Source organism: Euprymna scolopes, chromosome 23 (genome assembly GCF_053919585.1).
Source record: "Euprymna scolopes isolate OS-2025 chromosome 23, ASM5391958v1, whole genome shotgun sequence".
Taxonomy (NCBI): domain Eukaryota; kingdom Metazoa; phylum Mollusca; class Cephalopoda; order Sepiida; family Sepiolidae; genus Euprymna; species Euprymna scolopes.
The window spans coordinates 103817140-103835472 of NC_136504.1; positions in this window are offsets into that span (position 1 = coordinate 103817140).

Consider the following 18333-nt stretch of genomic DNA (forward strand, 5'->3'; position numbering starts at 1 on the left):
CAATTCACACTTAGACTTTCTAAGTGAAATTAAAGATTCGTTTGATGAGTTTTATCAGCAAGACAAAACTAACTTGCCGAATATGAACTACAGAGCTGTCATTAGGAGACAAGCAAATGCACCTGGAGCTTTAAGTGAACTCTCTTCAAAGGATAGGTGTAGATTAAATAGTTTTGTTCATATGCTTGATGTACTAGAAGTTAATTTGAAAAGAAAAGTTATCGTCTGCGCGAGCCTTTTCTAGTCTCACACAAAAATACACGTTCACATCTCAAGCTATATTACTTGTCATATACATACGCACACACAAACATACGCGCCCACGTCCACACACGTACATATATTCACGTTCGCGTACATACACTCACATTCACGTGTATATACACACACGCTAACGTACACACATGTACTCACACACGCGCACACATACGCACACAAGGACAACGTCACTTCCCCTTTCAAAGGAAATACACATATGCGCAAAAGACCACCGGAAACAGGTATAAAAGAAAGAGCAATAATCGGCTTCTTCCTTTTTAGGACCAGCTTTCGAGCTGTCTGGTCTACAGACTGATAGCGTGCTGTTTCGGCATGCGCGCACACGCGCGTACCTCACACCATTTACTACTATGTGGGACAAAAGGCCAACAGAAAGTATGTACACTCTTTATCTCTCTACCTACTACTTGTGCCAGAGAACACCCCTGCGTAGCTTACTTCTAACATGGCGCACAGTTTAACTGATGTCAACTCTCTATCCTTTTCTTTGTCTACACGCTGGACTATCATTCCCATTTTTCACTACGTTACTCACTTCTCTTCCCACGCGCGAACAAACGATAGTGACCCGAACGTGAGATGAATCCACATTTCCTTTTTCCTTCTACAAGACCAGTCCTCTACAAACGATGGTTACACCCGCGTGGACATGAACACGTGTTTTATCTAAAACATTCATTCTTTCAATAGTAAATAAACGACACGTTTATCTTATCCATCAATTGAGTTTTTGTTTCCTTCAATTCCATTCTTTTCATTATTTTCTTGTAGCGAGTTAGGGTATTTTATATCCTGGTCCGCAACACGTCTACTGTGACATTGCAAAAATGTTTCATTTTTTTGTTAATCTGAAAGCAACTAAGAAAGAAATTGTATGAGACGTAAAATTTTAAAGGCGGTGTATCCAGAAGATGTTGACCTGAAACTGATGCACTTCTTCATTTTCATTGTTACGTGAGAAAATCACAAAGCCAAAAGCTTTCAGAAGAGAAAAAGCAATCTCTTTGTATTTATTATAAGAATCTTCATCAAATTATTAGTAAGAAAAAAGTTCACATTGCCTTTCCAACAAAACTTATTCAAGAATTTATAAACACAACAAAATTATCATGAAGCCACATCACATGTCATTCAAAATAAAAACGATAACGGTATTTTATGTATGCGAAGAAGACGGGAAAAGGAGAGAGATTAAAGTGTGCATCGAAACAGAAAAATAAGCATAAAGGAAAAAGCATTAAGAAAAAAGAAAGGAAAGAAAATTTTGGAAGAGAAAGAAAAGAAAAAACAAAAAGATAAAGGAAAAGCAAAGTTACAAAAAATAATAATATCAATTAATCTCTCTATATATGAAGTAGTAGCGTTCGCGCGTGCGCGTGCGTGTGTGTGTGTGCGCGCACGCGTGTACAGCTCGAACAATTGGACGATCATAACCAAATCTGGCATGATGATAGTCTCCCACCCAGTGGTATAACTAGAGTAAATGTCAACCGGGACGGTCCGCTCAAATGTCACCCCTCTGACCTCCACTTCACCCTACGCTGAATGGTTAGCTATCGTTTAATTCTCATACATGCTCTACTTATTTCCCGACCGGTACGTAACTGCTTACACGTGTAATCAAAGACAAATCCATAAAAAATACTCAGTTAAAATCCAAAGAGTTTTAAAATGCAACTGTTCATACTATCGCAATAATAATAAACTTATTTACTAGTATGAAGAAGCGTGGTATTTGTGTTGTTCCTATTTGCTTGCCTCTCCACAAGGACAGAGTTAGACACAAGGTCGGTTTTTAATGTGAGAAAAATCCAGCTCCCTCCAAAACGGACAATCTGGATAGGAACAAGAATAAACATTTTCTCAGTCATGAAGGATTTTTACTTCACTGACTGAGGACAGAAAAATGAGGTGTAGTATTAGAACCGATACTACACGTTGTATGTACTCTCGCAGACGTTGTATCCACCTTTTTGTGTAGTAGGAATAATATAAGATCGGTTTTGTGACCATGCGGCCATCATCACAAATATTATCATCAGTTTTGGGAGGAAAGGGAAGATAGTATCTGCTTTGTTGTAGTGAGATCATTTCCCAGGATTATCTTCTCAGTTTTGTGTATTAGTGATAATCCGTATTATGTAATGTGCAATATGCTCATCAATTAGCTTGAAAAATAATAAAAATCGATCAAGAGATTTTTTTCGCATTATTTGGTGCGTTTAAAAGAAATTGATAAGCACAACCACAAATAAAAATATAGAACATTGTTTTTCATTAACAAAATAATGTATTCTGGTCACACACATTGACAAAAACGAACAAGTAAAATAGAGAGATGGGAGACATAGATTGGGAAAATAAAGAAGGAAAGAGAGAACGATAAAGAACCGACATGATCAAGATATATAAATATGAGTATGAAGTTGTTATACATGTTTTTTTTTAGCTTATTTTATTTAGTATTTTATGACTCCCAGCAAATATAAACATTAATTCGATCACGCCTCCCAGATTCAGCGGTCGCTTCGAAATTTTCATACAGAAATAAAATAATTCACAAACTTATTAAAGCTGATCATGAATTGAAGTTGCGTGATGTAACAAAAGGTGTTGAAGTTGTCAGAAAGCATTGTTTGCCTCCTTTTGCACAATTATTTCTCAATGAAAAAACTGTGTTGTCAGTGGGTGGTGCATTTACTCGATTCAAGACAAACACGCGGAAAAGATGCCGGGCGTTTCTCCAAATTAAAAAAAGAAAGAAAAGGATGTTTGCGTCAATAGATGACAATGGATGAAATATGGATCCACCACTCGAGAGTCATATTGGCAGTTAGCTGAGTCGACAGCAAAAATTGAAAGCGTGTGAATCAATCACTTATGGAAACATCAGCATGCAAGGTTTTAATCTTCGTGTTATATGATAGGCAACATATTTTATTCATAGATTACTTTGAAAAATAAACGAAATCAACTAAAGCAAATGTAGTGTCTACCCCGGAACTAATTTTGACAGTGACATTGAACATTCACCGTTTCCGGAGAGCTCCAAAAAAAGACAAAAAAAAAGCCGTGGCGCTAAATTCGAGGAGTCTCTCGCTCTCTTTTTGCTCGCGAACACCAGAGGAGTAAGACCCGTTACTGCCACGCTCTGTCGCACCCTGTGCCGTTTCCAATGGTGAAACCACACAAAAAAAAAGAAAAACATTCTTCTTATCCATTCACTCCGCTCCTTACCCGAACGGCTTTTCTAAAGAAAATTAATTTATCGTTTCTTTCCAACTTAACGCCAAAAACATTTGACCAGTCGGGAAGGATTTCTTCTTCCTTTTTTTCAGACTCAAAATAAACACGAGTGTGATACACCAGGGCAAATAAATTTACACCTCTTATAACAAGCCAAGTCTGATTATTTGTTTTTAATTAATTTTTCTAAATATTTGTTTTCTTATTAATGTTTTTGAAAAATTAATTTTAAGTGAGCTGTTTATTGTTTTGCCCAGCGAACACCTCGCTTCACTGGTGACCCCGACGTGATCGTTTCCATAGCCCCAGTTCACATGCACAGCTCTAACGATGCCCTGCCTAATGTCGCAAACCCCTCCATACGTGAGGAACTAGAGTGACGGGCTCAATTGATTCACGACCTGAGTGAACAGTTACGTGGCCTTGAGCTCAAACCAAAAATGCATAAGCACCCCACTGAGCGAGTCCGTCCCCGGCGATTTAGCAGCACTCAGAACAGCGGTGGGCTCTGCAAGTACCACGCGCATTTCGGTGAAAGAGCTTACCGATGCCACCAGCCATGTTCATATACGAAAAAACGTCTCTCGGGAAACGCCCAGGCCAGGCAGTAGGAGCGGCAGACACTCCTGGCAAGAACAGCATTCCTCGCACCCTGTACGTGACTGATAGAACCACTGGTATACGATTTCTCGTTGATACCGGTGCAGAAGTCAGTATCATCCCTAAGAAGTTCGTGAAAGAGAATCGTCCTCAATCAAACTTATTTCTACACGCAGTGAATCACTCCTCCATTCCTACTTACGGAGAGACATCGATAACATTAAATCTTGGATTACAGCGCGCACTATGTTGGGTCTTCATCGTTGCAAAGCTACCCGTTTCGATTTTAGGGGCGGATTTTCTGCACCATTTCAGCATCCTTGTAGATATCAACCGTGACAAACTCATTGATAATAACACTGGACGTTCCGTGCAAGGCATAATCATGTCGACCGAGATCAGGCCAGTTATACATAAAGACACCATGGATCCGTATACAGATTTGCTGCAAGGTTTCCCGGAATTAACTCGTCCTACATTTAACGGTGACAAAGTTAAACACGATGTCACTCATCATATCCAAACCAGGGGACCGCCTGTGAGCGCGCGCCCGCGCAGACTTAAACCCGATCGTTTAAGGGTGGCTAAACAAGAATTTCAGCACATGTTGGATTTAGGCATTATTCCACCCTCTAATAGCAACTGGTCATCGCCACTCCACATGGTGCCAAAAAAAAAATCAGCCGGCGAATGGCGCCCTTGTGGGGATTACCGCGCACTTAACAGTCGCACTACTCCAGACAATTACCCTATTCCGCATCTGCAAGACTTTTCTAACTCGCTTCACGGAAAAACAGTGTTCTCCAAAATCGATCTTGTTCGCGCGTACAACCAGATTCCCGTACACCCAGAGGATGTTTCTAAGACTGCGATCACAACTCCTTGCGGCCTTTTCGAATTCTTACGCATGCCCTTTGGATTACGTAATGCAGGGCAATCTTTTCAACGCTTTCTCGACGCAGTTTTGTGAGGACTACCGTTTGTCTATGCATATATCGACGATCTCCTCGTGGCAAGTGCATCAGAACGTGAACACTTACAGCATCTGCAGCAGTTATTTCACAGATTGACAGATTATGGCGTTATTATAAACCCCCAAAAATGCGAGTTTGGAGTTTTTTCACTTTCGTTTCTCGGCCATTTAATCGACAAAGAAGGTATCTGTCCCCTTCCAGAGAAAGTCTAATCTATAGTCGATTACCAAGCGCCCACTTCACTTCGTAAACTTCGAGAGTTCCTCGGTTTAATTAATTTCTATCGACGTTTCGTGCCCCATTGTGCTGAAATCGCGCAGCCATTAACCGACATACTCAGAAATAAAAACAAAAAAAATGAGACGATTACATTAAGCGAAACGGAATTACGTTCCTCTGATAAGGTCAAGCAGGCATTAACAGAAGCGACAATGTTGGTTTTTCCCCGTCCAGATGCACCCCTAGCTTTATCCGTCGATGTATCCGACGTTGGAATTGGAGGTGTACTGCAACAATCAGTGGATAATACTTAGCAACCACTAGCTTTTTCTCAAGGCGTCTTCAGCACGCTGAAACCAAATACAGCACTTTCAGCGGGGAATTTTTGGCCGGATACTGCGCAGTTAAACACTTTCGTTACATATTGGAAGGATCCACTTTCACGCTTTTTACGGATCACAAGCTGTTATCGCATGCTTTGCTTGCCAGGCCCGGAAAACACTCACTCCGGGAAGCTCGCCATTTGGATTTCATATCACAATTTACTGCGGATATCAAGTATATCAGAGGGAAGGAGAACGTAGTTGCAGATGCATTGTCGAGAATGCACATCGATGCCATTCAAGCGATTGACGAGCTCGACCTCCACCAGATCGCCATCGACCAACGGGATGACGAAGAACTAAATCGTTTACGTCACTCTGAAAATCTAACTTTCAAGCAAGTCTCAGTACCTTGTTCCAACGAGACGATATGGTGCGATGTTTCGAACGGTCATGAACGCCCCTATGTACCCCTTAAGCATAGGCGAGCTGTCTCCTTTCAATTACACAACTGGTTACATCCTGGCATTCGTTCCACGCAGAAGCTGGTGACTTCTCGTTTCATCTGGACAGCCATTAACCGAGACATTCGCGAATGGACCAAGAGTTGCGTCCCTTGCCAGAAATCGAAAGTACAGAGGCATATTAAAAGTCCCCTTGCTACCTTCGCAACCCCTGAGGCACGATTTCAACACATTCACATAGATTTAGTGGGCCCACTCCCACATTCGAGAAACTGTACATACTTATTGACTTGCATCGACAGATTCTCTAGATGGCCTGAAGTCATCCCCATCGCAGATATTTCCGCAGAAAATGTTGCCCGAGCTCTGGTTACACATTGGATATCGCGTTATGGTGTGCCTCACACCATCACAACCGATAGGGGCAGACAATTCGATTCCTATCTTTTTTCTGAGTTGTCTCGCCTACTTGGAAGCAAACACATAAGGACTACCTCGTACCACCCGGCGGCAAATGGCTTGATCGAGCGTCTGCACCGTCAGTTGAAAGCAGCTATTAGAGCACATTCCGACCCTGTCAGGTGGACAGAGTACCTCCCCTTCATTCTATTAGGCATCAGATCAACCATAAAAGCAGATATTGGCTTTACGCCTGCCGAAATGATTTACGAAACAACGCTGACTCTCCCTGGACAGATAGTCGCACCGACCACTCCTACACGCATGCTTGACCCAACAAGTTATACCTCTCGTTTGAGGGAATACTTGGCGAAACCTTTTAACGTTGCCCTGAGAACACAGAACACACGCACTCACGTCCCCAAAGACATACAATCGTGGACTCATGTGTCTGTTCGGAACAATGGAGGCACAGCTCGACTGCAAACACCCTATCCCGGTCCCTTTAAGGTATTGAAACGCTACTCAAAGTTCTTCGTTATCGACATTGACGGAAGACGAGATTCAGTCAGTGTTGATCGCCTGAAGAAAGCTATTCTGGATAACGATGTGCTAGCACGCAAACGGACACAAAACACTGCAGTTCAGAACGGAAACTTCGATTCACCAGTAATTACAACTTCTACCAGATCGGGCAGATCAGTGCAACGTCCTCACTGATTTGCTGTGTATACCCAGTGACTTTTCCACTTTCTTTTGTTCGACATACTGTCTAGTAGGCGGGTATGTAGCGTCTACCCCGGAACTAATTTTGACAGTGACATTGAACATTCACCGTTTCCGGAAAGCTCCAAAAAAAAGACAAAAAAAGCCGTGGCGCTAAATTCGAGGAGTCTCTCGCTCTCTTTTTGCTCGCGAACACCAGAGGAGTAAGATGCGTTACTGCCATGCTCTGTCGCTCGTGCGTGACACACCCTGTGCCGTTTCCAATGGTGAAACCACACAAAAAAAGAAAAACATTCTTCTTATCTATTCACTCCGCTCCTTACCCAAACGGCTTTTCTAAAGAAAATTAATTTATCGTTTCTTTCCAACTTAACGCCAAAAACATTTGACCAGTCGGGAAGGATTTCTTCTTCCTTTTTTTCGGACTCAAAATAAACACGAGTGTGATACACCAGGGCAAATAAATTTATACCTCTTATAAAAAGCCAAGTCTGATTATTTGCTTTTAATTAATTTTTCTAAATATTTGTTTTCTTATTAATGTTTTTGAAAAATTAATTTTAAGTGAGCTGTTTGTTGGTTTGCCCAGCGAGCACCTCGCTTCACTTTATTTGGATTTAAAGAAGAAATCGACAGAAACGAACACGAATTAAAAAAGAACAAAAGTGTTCTTTTCATCAAGATAATGTATCCTGTCGCAACAATTGGCATCGTGAAAAAGCAACTTTAATCGTACTTTCAATTGCTGACGCAGTGACGCACTGACGCACCCAGCAAATTATCCATATCGTGGCACCATTGAGTGCTAATGCCAATCGCAAGTGATTCTTCATAGAAAGAAATTTCGCTTTAATGAAAAATTTAGATCGCTAAGGATATTTTTCAAAAGAAAAGAAAAAATAAGATATCCATAATCATTTGAGTTCTGAAATAAAAAAAAAATCAACTAAACGTATTCATATTGCGATGTCTTTTATTTTGTTTTCTCTCACTGATACTAATGCTGCATTCTGCTGCAGTGGCTATGTGGTGTTCTCAGTAAGTGGATGTGTTTTATTTCTATCTTTACTGCATCGCTTTATTCTGTGTGATTATGTCTTTGTACCTGTGTGTGCGCGCGTGTGTCTGTGTGGGAGAGTTCGTTCCCGATGGACTCCAAAACGGTTGGGTCGATTGTTGTGTACTTTCACGCAAGTATACTTTATGTGTCTGGGAGTGTTCTTAGTAGGTTTAAGGTTGGACTCCCTTTGTATCAAACATCGATAGGTTTCAGGACGGACTCCCTCTGTATCAAACATCGTTTAAGGTCGGACTCCCTCTGTATCAAACATCGTTAATCGACAACCAATGATCCAACTGAAGAAGAAACAGACCAGTGGCGTAGCTAGAGTAAACATTACCCGGGGCGGTCAGCTCAAATGTAGCTCCCAGTTCACCCTATGCTGAATGGTTAGCTATCGTTACATTTTTATACATGCTCTACTTACTTCCTGACTAGTACATTACTACTTACACGTATAATCCAAACAATCCCAAATAAATATTTTATTAAATTTGTATAATCCAAACAAATCCCAATAAATATTTTTATTAAATATCGTAACATTACATAAAACGTTACACTCACTCGTACTTTGATCTTTTAAAGCATATATTCACTTTTAGAACATTTAAATGAAAAACATTGCAATTTATAAGAGAATATATCTACGCTATTATAGTCCTAGAGTTAATCTTTTCTTGGTTTCCTTGTGGCAAACTAATTAATGACATTGTCAAAATTTATTAGTTATGTAAGTTCGTTTTGAACGGACAGAACAGTCAGATCCAAGTCTCGACTGGCTCGGAGTTAACCGGAGATACTTTTTTATAAGTGTCATTTTAGGGAAACTTCTTTCACACGATGCCACAGACACACACAATGTCAGAAGGCATCTAATAGCCAGAGTAAGATATGGCAATGATTCAACAAAGAGCCACTTGATGTTAAACTGTAGGAATTGCTGTTCAGTCCAGTGCTTAGCTTCCTCCAAGTTTATTTCAGCTGCTTGTAGGTGTCGCCTTAAACGCGGAATTTCTAGACAAAGGTCTTCTACAGATAGCTCATCATACACAGATGTGAGCTTGCCAACAGACAACTGTATTTCTTCCTCGCCGGCACAAATAATATTATCTGGCTTAACGGCAGAAAAAGTCAACAAAATGTCATTCACCATCTTTTACTCTGGTATCCAACATGATATGGAAACAGCCAAGACACAAGACTCTTTGCTTTTTTAGTCTCCTGCTGCAATCACAACTGAACATGTCTTGCCTTAGCATTCTGTTCTTTCTTCCGATGCTCCTCTTCGTAGATATGTCAAGTTCTAGAGATTTTGCAAGCCCTTTCTTGTCGATAGTGGGGCAACCGCACATGTAATTACAAAGGATTCAGATTTTATCAATTTGATCCCAATTTTAACCCCCAGAGTCACTTTGTAGAGCTAACCGACGGCAGTCGAGTAAACGATATCATTTTAAAGAGAATCGACGCTAAAATCTTTCTATAGAATAATAAAGATGAACTTTGTATTTGTATTTTGGAAAACACTTTTCTAATCCCCAAATTTAAACCTAAAATATTTTCTGTACAAGCTGCCACTAAACAAAGTGCAAAATATAAACTTTAACCTCAGTAAATCAAAACTGATGTACCAGAATGAAACTGTATTCGATATTAAAGAAAATGGAAGACTAAAGTATTTAAACAGTATCGTTCTGTCAAAAGACGCATGCCATGCTTTACAGACATGGCATAAATTCATGGGCATACAATATTCCAGATATCAAAAGCTTGCCGAATATGGTTTATGAAATGAAATAAAAAACTTTAAAAGGCTTGACAAACTGCGATGTTGGTACACAAGGTCAAATGGCAAAGTACCAAAACAATATGCCAGACAAGAAGGCCAGGAATATCCTATCACTGGTATATTTTGACTTCAACGGTCCCGTGGATTCAGTGGGCAGAGAAAACTTCAGGTATGCATTAAATTTTGTAAACGATTATTCCGGTTAAACACTGGTCTATTTCTTAAAGAACAAATCTGATACCTTACTAGCATCTAAGAAATATTCAGGTGATATGATCGCTAAGGTGCAGTAAAGTGTTTCTGATCTGACAATGGTAGAGAATTCACTAATAAAGACTTTGAACTTTATTAATTAATCATCATATCAAGCATGAAATTTCTTTGTAAAAAAAAAAACAGACCCCAATAAGTAAAAGAGCAAACAAGATAGGTTTGAAATGATATTTGGAAAAGGTTAGAATCGAACCCAGTAGGCAAGTGTTAAAAATATTTTTTTTTTTTTTTAGAAATATCTGCTATTATATATGTCAGTTAAAAGAATGTACAATACGAGTTTAGAAATAATGATTAACAGAACAGGTAAACAACGATACAATTCAATTTAGGAATTTCTTTGTTTATAGATGTGTAGATGCATGTGCAAAGCGCATGTGTAATTTGAAACGTGAGGGGTCACATTGTTTGGCCACGCCTCTGACGTCATCAAGAAAGAAAATTCCCAATATATTGAGATGGGTTCGAGTCAGTTAGAGACGAGGGTCGGAGAGCGACTTAGTGAGAGCTGATGCCCCTGGAAGACGAAGGGGAGAAGAGGAAACCATATAATCGTAAAGGCTTGAATCCCTGATCATCATCATCACCAACTGGTATGAATGAAGGATCATAAAATATTTGTAAACTGTTGTCTTCGTTTGTCGTCATTCCATGAAAAGGAAAAGGTAAATTTGTTTTGTTTATCATCTTAAAATAACTGTCTGTCCCGTTTCCATTATCATAGGTGACATGTATCTTCCCTCTATGCATGTTAAAAGAACTGTACACACCATATCTCTCAGCCTCTGTTATAAGTGTATATCCCCCTCAATATATTAAAAACTATCCATGTCGCATCTCTCTCAGCTCGTGCAAAATATGACGTCCCCAAGAATCGTCACAATCGTCGTCGTGATGCAAACAGTATATAAATGTCATTATCATCCTTCGTTCTGAGTCCCCGTCATATGTTGTCGCAATATGTACCCCGACTATTTAACAAAACATCGGCGCCTTATTCATCTCACTAAAAGGGAACCGCGGAAATATCATGGCGCACACTTTTTACAATGCCAAGATGTCTACTCATTGAATCAAAACTCCCCAAAAACCTCTCGACGAATGCACTAATGACTGCTGCATATATCCTTTCACAAAAGTCTATCTAGAAACCCATATGAAGCTTTATGCGGTAGCAAGCCAAATTAAAGCAGAATGCATGTGTTTGGTCCGGTTTGGTCCGATTTGCTTCGCATTTATAGATGAGAAAAGCAAATTAAATATTCAAACCGGTAGAGGTATATCTTTTGGGTACGTTAAAAACAGCCGAGTCTACTTAGTATTATTTGTTGAGAAAAATAAAATAAAAAGAATTCGATGTGTAAAATTAACAGCCATGTTTAATTTCAAAGACGTACATCCATCATATGAAGAGGATGAATTAATATTTCCTCAAATTCATAAAACAAATGACGACAATGAAATCGCCGTTGACGAGAACAAGAGTATTAATAATGATGACAACGATGATGCTGATGTTAAAGTCGAAACTCATCAGAACGTTACGTCCAAAGAAGTAGAAGACACCCCGATCTTTTGTGGTCGACAATTTGGAAGATTATCAAGTCGACTATTGCTATTTCATGCATAATACGCCAAAAAGCTTTGGCGGAGCAATTAATGCAGAACATTGTCAGCAATGGAAAATAGTAATCAAAAACGGAATATATGCTTTAACAGAAATTAATACCTATTTAGCAGTGTCTCTCCCAAAGGATAAACATGTCATTTCTTCTTGACGAGCCTTTACGAAAAAGACAAAAGCATCAGGCGTTGAACAGTATGAAACTAGATTTGTTGCTAAAAGATACTCTCACATTTACGCTATAGACTATTTTTCTACGTTTTTACCGACTAAAAACCTAATTACAATAAGAATTTGATTGCAAATTGTATCGCAATATAAACTTAACGTTTATCAAATGGACGTAAAAATGCTCATTCAAATTCCCTGATAGAATGTGAAATTGTTATTAATCCTACACAGGGATTCATAATGAAAAATAAAAATTGTGTGTGGAAGTTTAACAAATCACTGTACGGTCTGAGGCAGAACGTTGAATCTGGAATACAGTATTTCATGTCTTTATGAATGAACAACAATTCAAACAATGCCGAGTGGATCCCTGTTTGTATACCAAAAGCAAAGACAATAAAGAACTTGTTTTGGCAATTTAATCTCATCAAATTGTGACATAATATTAAACATATCAAATTTAAAAAATTCAAAAGGACCGATCCTGGTTTCTGGGCATACAATTTACTCATGAAAAAGAAATTATTAAAATGAATTAATCGAGGTGAATTTACAAAAAAAAAACAGCACGGTGCCAAAATTACATAAGCACCATATTTTGTTTTAATTTTACAGTAGATATTATTCTCAGATGCATATGATGGCAGATGGTATCGCGCTATTTTTAAATAGTTCTTCAGTTTAAATTCAAGTTTTACGATATCTTTTTTATTAAATTGTAAGGTGGAAGCTCCTCATGTTAAGAATGGCTATCAAAATAATAACATTATTATTTCAGCAACGTTTGCAAAAATACACAAGTACCTAAAATTTAATTTTAAATTGTTCAATGATTTTAATTTTGAATTATACAATTAAACACATTTAATCATTTTTAAACTTCATCTTGCATTATTTTCTCATTTGTTAAAACACGTGATGCATTTAAATTACATTTTAATTGCATAAATATATTTTCAATAATCACGTGATAAAATTTTGCCCATTTAAAGTTTGTGAAACATTTCTAATATACGAGAGGCGTGCACTAAGTAATGCCCCTGGCCCATATAACATAAGAAAGATTCCGTGTGATTGTCTCTAACATAAATGGTTGTGTGTTTGATTATCATAAAGGGAATCGTGTGTGTGACATGTAATTTCTGAACCTACCTCTGTTTCTTCTCGCTGTTGGATCATCTGGGAATTTCTCATCCTGGAGAGAGACTTGATACCTGATTGACGAAGATTTATCACTCCAAGACGATGAATGTTTTTCATAGATTTTATTTCACTTTTCCCAGAGGTCCTGCAGCAGGTGTAAAGTGAAATCTCTTGTGTGGGCTCTTCTTCACACACGTCAGCGTTCGTCTCCCCCCTCCCCAGGGGAAGACCACGGAAGAACGTCCGTCTTCTTCAAAGCTCAAATCAAATCTCACAGATCTAGCCAACCACGTCACACATACGTAATTTGGTCAGCTGACCTTTGGTTCTGGTAAACGTGTCTACCTCCACGTTTACTCACCTCTCTCTCTCTCTATCTCCCTCTCTCCCTCTCTCTCTCTCTCTCCCTCTCCCCTCTCTATTCTCTTATAGAGACACAGAGAAAGAAAATAGAAAGAGTAAGAAAGCCAGAGAGGGGGGGAGATGCTCGTTAACACCCACTTACATTTGTCTGATCTAGCTGAAATTTTGCATGTGCAATGATTTATATCGCTACGGGCTATGTGGCAAATTACAGCTCTGAACTAATTGTGGTTTCTGTTTTACAGGTGTTTGAACTGAGTCAGGTGTGAAATGAAGCCTGTTGAATGTCGAACAGTGATCCGGTTTTTGTATTTGAAAGGACGCACACCACAGGAGACTTTTGATGAAATGAAAGAAACTTATGGTGATAATGCCCCATCATATGACCTTGTAAAACGCTGGCATCGTGAATAAAAACATGGCCGGAAGTCTGTGGAAACTAGTGTTGTACCGATTAATCGGAATCGGAATTGGGAATCGGAAAAATCGGTAGTTTTCGGGGTATCGGAATCGGTATCGGAATCGGAAAAATTTGTGCCTAATTTCCGATTCCAAAGCCGATTCTTTTAATATTTTATTATGTTAATTTTTCATTGCTGATACCGTTGATAAATATTTATTCCTTTTAAACTATTAATAAAACTAACCTCTATAGATCATGATAACATTAAAAGAAAATCTTAATCTATTTTATCTGCGTAAAATAAACAAAATAAAACTTGAAACTTTGCGAAAATTCGCTAGATAACCTTTAGAAGGATGCAGTTTATTTTCAAGGTATTGAAAAAATTGTTTAAATTTAAAGAAATATTTTGCCAAGAAAAATAATATCAAATATTATTGCTAATTAAATCAAAAGTAGAATATAATAGTGTTGGATTTTGTCCGGTTAGGTTTTTGTCCGCACCCTTACTCGGCATTGGCAAATATGACAAGGAATGGCGAAAAAAAAGCAATTAATTTTGTTTTGTATTTTTGTATGGGAATCTTTCAACTTTCATTTCATTTTTCATTGGTTTAAGTAAATGTTTTAGAGGTCACTTGTTCATCCCCTTATCAAACGGTTTAAAACGGTCAAGTATTTTTTCGCACCTAGTTGCCAAATGTAGGGAGTTCACAGTTTAATGTTAGAAAATTTCAAACGACTGAGCGAGTTTTATTCTATTTTCCTGGAACCACTTTGTCTGAAACCGTCTGTTTTTTTGTGGTATCATTCTTGGCGTTAAAAATATACATGAATGTATCGCAATGAATTTTTCAAAGTCTGGATAAAATAGATAAAGAGAAAACATTCAGAAATTTTTCAAATTGAAAAAGAAATTATATCTACTTTTAAAAGTACCCCCCACCCGCATTGAAATTCTACTTTTGAGCGATATTCGTAAACCCACTAAAAACAAAATTATTTTAGAATTTAGGATGGAGAGTTAGTAGCCCATATAAATTAATCTCTAATTAAATATGTATAAATTTTAAAAGAATCAGAATCGGGAATCGGATCGGAATCGGAAATTTTCAAAGGAATCGGTAATTGTATCGGAATCGGGAAAAATTTTGGAATCGTCCCATCACTAGTGGAAACAGCTTCCAGACCTGATAAATTTTTAACAATGAAGAATGGAAGCACCCATTGATTATTGTGTTTTATGTAAAAAAAAGATATTTCATATAAAATAAATCGCAGTTTTGTTTAATAAAAATTACAATTCATCTACAACTATGGTCGCATTTTCATTTTTTGTAATGTTAAAACTAGATGTTGTGTTATTAATATTATAAACTTTGTTACAGTAAAAAAGTCGCCACAGCTTTAAAAGTTTCATCCTTGTTTTATTAAAGAATTTGTTTGTTAAAATCACAATTTCTTCTTCAACTATCGTTGCATTTTCCTTCATTTTCGCAAAAAAAGATGTTGCCATAACATTTGTTAATTTAAAAATATAGAACCTCACCATGATATTTACATTTTAATAAAAAGGTATTAAAAAAAAAAAAAAAAAAAACTAGAAAAAAATTACCGCAACTTTCTTTTTCAAATGTTTTCATGTAAGAAAATATCGTTGGTTTTAGCGTCGTAAATTATATGAAAACAGAAACGATGCTCTTAATAGTTGCATAAAGACTACGTTTTGTATTATTAATGTTGTCAACTTTGTTACATCAAAAAAAAAAAAAAAAAAAAACGCCGCAGCTTTCATTTTTTAAAAATATTGTTGGTTTTAGCATCCTAAATTATGAGATGAAAAAATAATTCATCTACACCTATCGTTACATTCTCATTTTTTTTTTTTTTGCAATGTAGTCGAAAAAAAAAAACACTGTGACATGAAAACAAAAACAATTCTCTTAAAAGTCGCGTAAAGACTACATTTTGTTTTATTAATGTTCCTATTTACTATGCCTCCCCACGGGACAGAGTTAGACACCAGGGTCGCTTTTTAACGTGGAGAAAAGGTACAAAAATAAAAATTGTCTCAGTCGTGAAGGATTTCTCCTCCACTGAAAGAGAACAAGAAATAGAAGCGCATACTACACTTTGATCTTGTTTATATATTTTATTGCTTTTAAAATTTTGTGAATACAATTAAGTAAAAAAAAAACAAAAGATTTTCAAACAACAAAATTAGGCACAAGGCCCTACAAGAAATTGGGGAGGGGAAGGGTTCAGGGTCTTTGTGACTAAAGTGATTAAAAAGTAATAAATATAGACTTAGGAGTCTTACTCTTGACTGGCAACATTTACCAAAATACCTCATTCACTCTATGGATCTTAAACTAACTAATAAATCCCCAGCGTTTAAGAATCAAAACCATATTTACAATTTATAAACAGTTGTCTGTGTGTTTGTGTATGCATTTTTTTTTTTTTTTTTTAATATATTAATTTTGTGTGTGCGTGTGCATGTGTGAAAAAATAAAGTTCAATTTCATTGGTAAATAAAAAAGTTTTTGAATTAAGAAAAGGATTGCTGGTGGAGAGGGGAAAACTAATTAAAAGTGTTCATATCAAAAACAAAAAATAAGTCCTACTGGGTTGTTAGTGAGACCCTCCTGTACTAATCTAGGTGACTAGACCCCCCACTGTTTTCCGGGGAACCGAAAACAAGCAGGGCGATCCCTAATGGGGATTGGGGAAAATATCTTAATGGCAGTGGGAGAAAACAAAGCAACGGGTGGAGGGGGGTTGGAAGGTGACCTCTGAGTAGGGGAGTGACCGGGGATGTTGAAAAAACAAGGATGTGGCACAAAGGGGATGGGCAGACTCAGAGGTGCTCTAGTACCAAAAAATAAAATCAGGAACAGGATCTCATTTATACCACCAGTCAAGAGTCTTCTTAAGTTTTTCTTAGCTAGAACCTAAGCGGGATGGGTTCCGAAGGCCCCAGCACCGCCCGTGCCATGCTTAAGGCGGGAACACGTATTGAAACTTGGCTCCTCGACGGATGCACAAACTAGTGCTGTGCACCCACCTCTTGTCAAATTCCACTCCAGGCAACCTCCTCCAATCGCATCTGATCTTTACTTTAAGCAGATGTTTAAAGTAAACGATCAGATCCCGATCCGGAACAGATGTCCCTTCGCGGACCAACTTGAGGCGCGTGATCCAAATCACCATGCGCGCTACTGCCAGGACAACCATTCTTTCCTCCCTGGGGAACGGCGGCTCCATGTTGTACACAAAAAAACCTTCGTCGAGATCGAGCGAACATTCGGCACTGATGCGAGCCGTTACCCCCTCGACGTACTCCAATAAGGGCTGGATCCGGCTGCAACTAAAAAACGCGTGCCCGATCGTTTCGGGCTCGCATTCGTCACAGCGCAGACAGAAGCCGCTCGTATTTTCTTTATACTGGCAGAGTTCGTCGAGAAGAGGCAGCGCGTTATGGACCAGTCGCCAGGTGAGGGAAAATTCCGAGTTGTTCAGAATCTCCCGTCCCGGCGCCCAACTCCAATGAGAACGGACAACCTCCATCAACCATCCCATCCGCCTACAAAGTGGATCCTTCGCGGTCCCCTCCACTAGCTCCTGATATAGTTTCTTTCTTGGCTGATCGAGGACACTGGTCCCCGGCAAAGCTCTAAGAGTGGTCCGGCATTCGGAGAAGAACTTAGACTTCTCGGTCTACGACGACCTTCTACCGAGGGGTTGGGTTTGAGATTGGGAAACGAATTCTCAACCACAGGGACCCAAGGAGCGTCTTCTTCAAGCAAACGATCCAGGAAAGCCAATCTCTCGGCATTTCTATGACACAAGAGACTGGGCTGACCCAGGCCTCCCTAGCTCGGTTTCTGGACACAGACCTCTCTGCAGACATAATGCTTACCATCATTCCACAATAGTGAATCGAGGCGCCCTTGCAAGCGGGTTAGTCGTTCTGCAGGGAGAGGAAGTACAGACAATCGGTAAAGGATGAGCGGAAAGACGTATGTAGCACACGCCTCCGCCCGACCCTTCAAGGACAATTTCCTTCCAATCCAAGTCTTCACCGACGATTTGACCTTGCCATATACTTCCAACCAATTCTTTTCCAGCTGAAGTCCCGGTCCAAACCAGACACCGAGAATACGGACCAGTCCATCGGTCCAGCTGAAAATACCTGGAAGCGAGTTTACCCTGGTCCAGGCCCCCAACCGCAGGCCGACAGACTTGCTGCGGTTGAAGATGGCCCCTGTGAC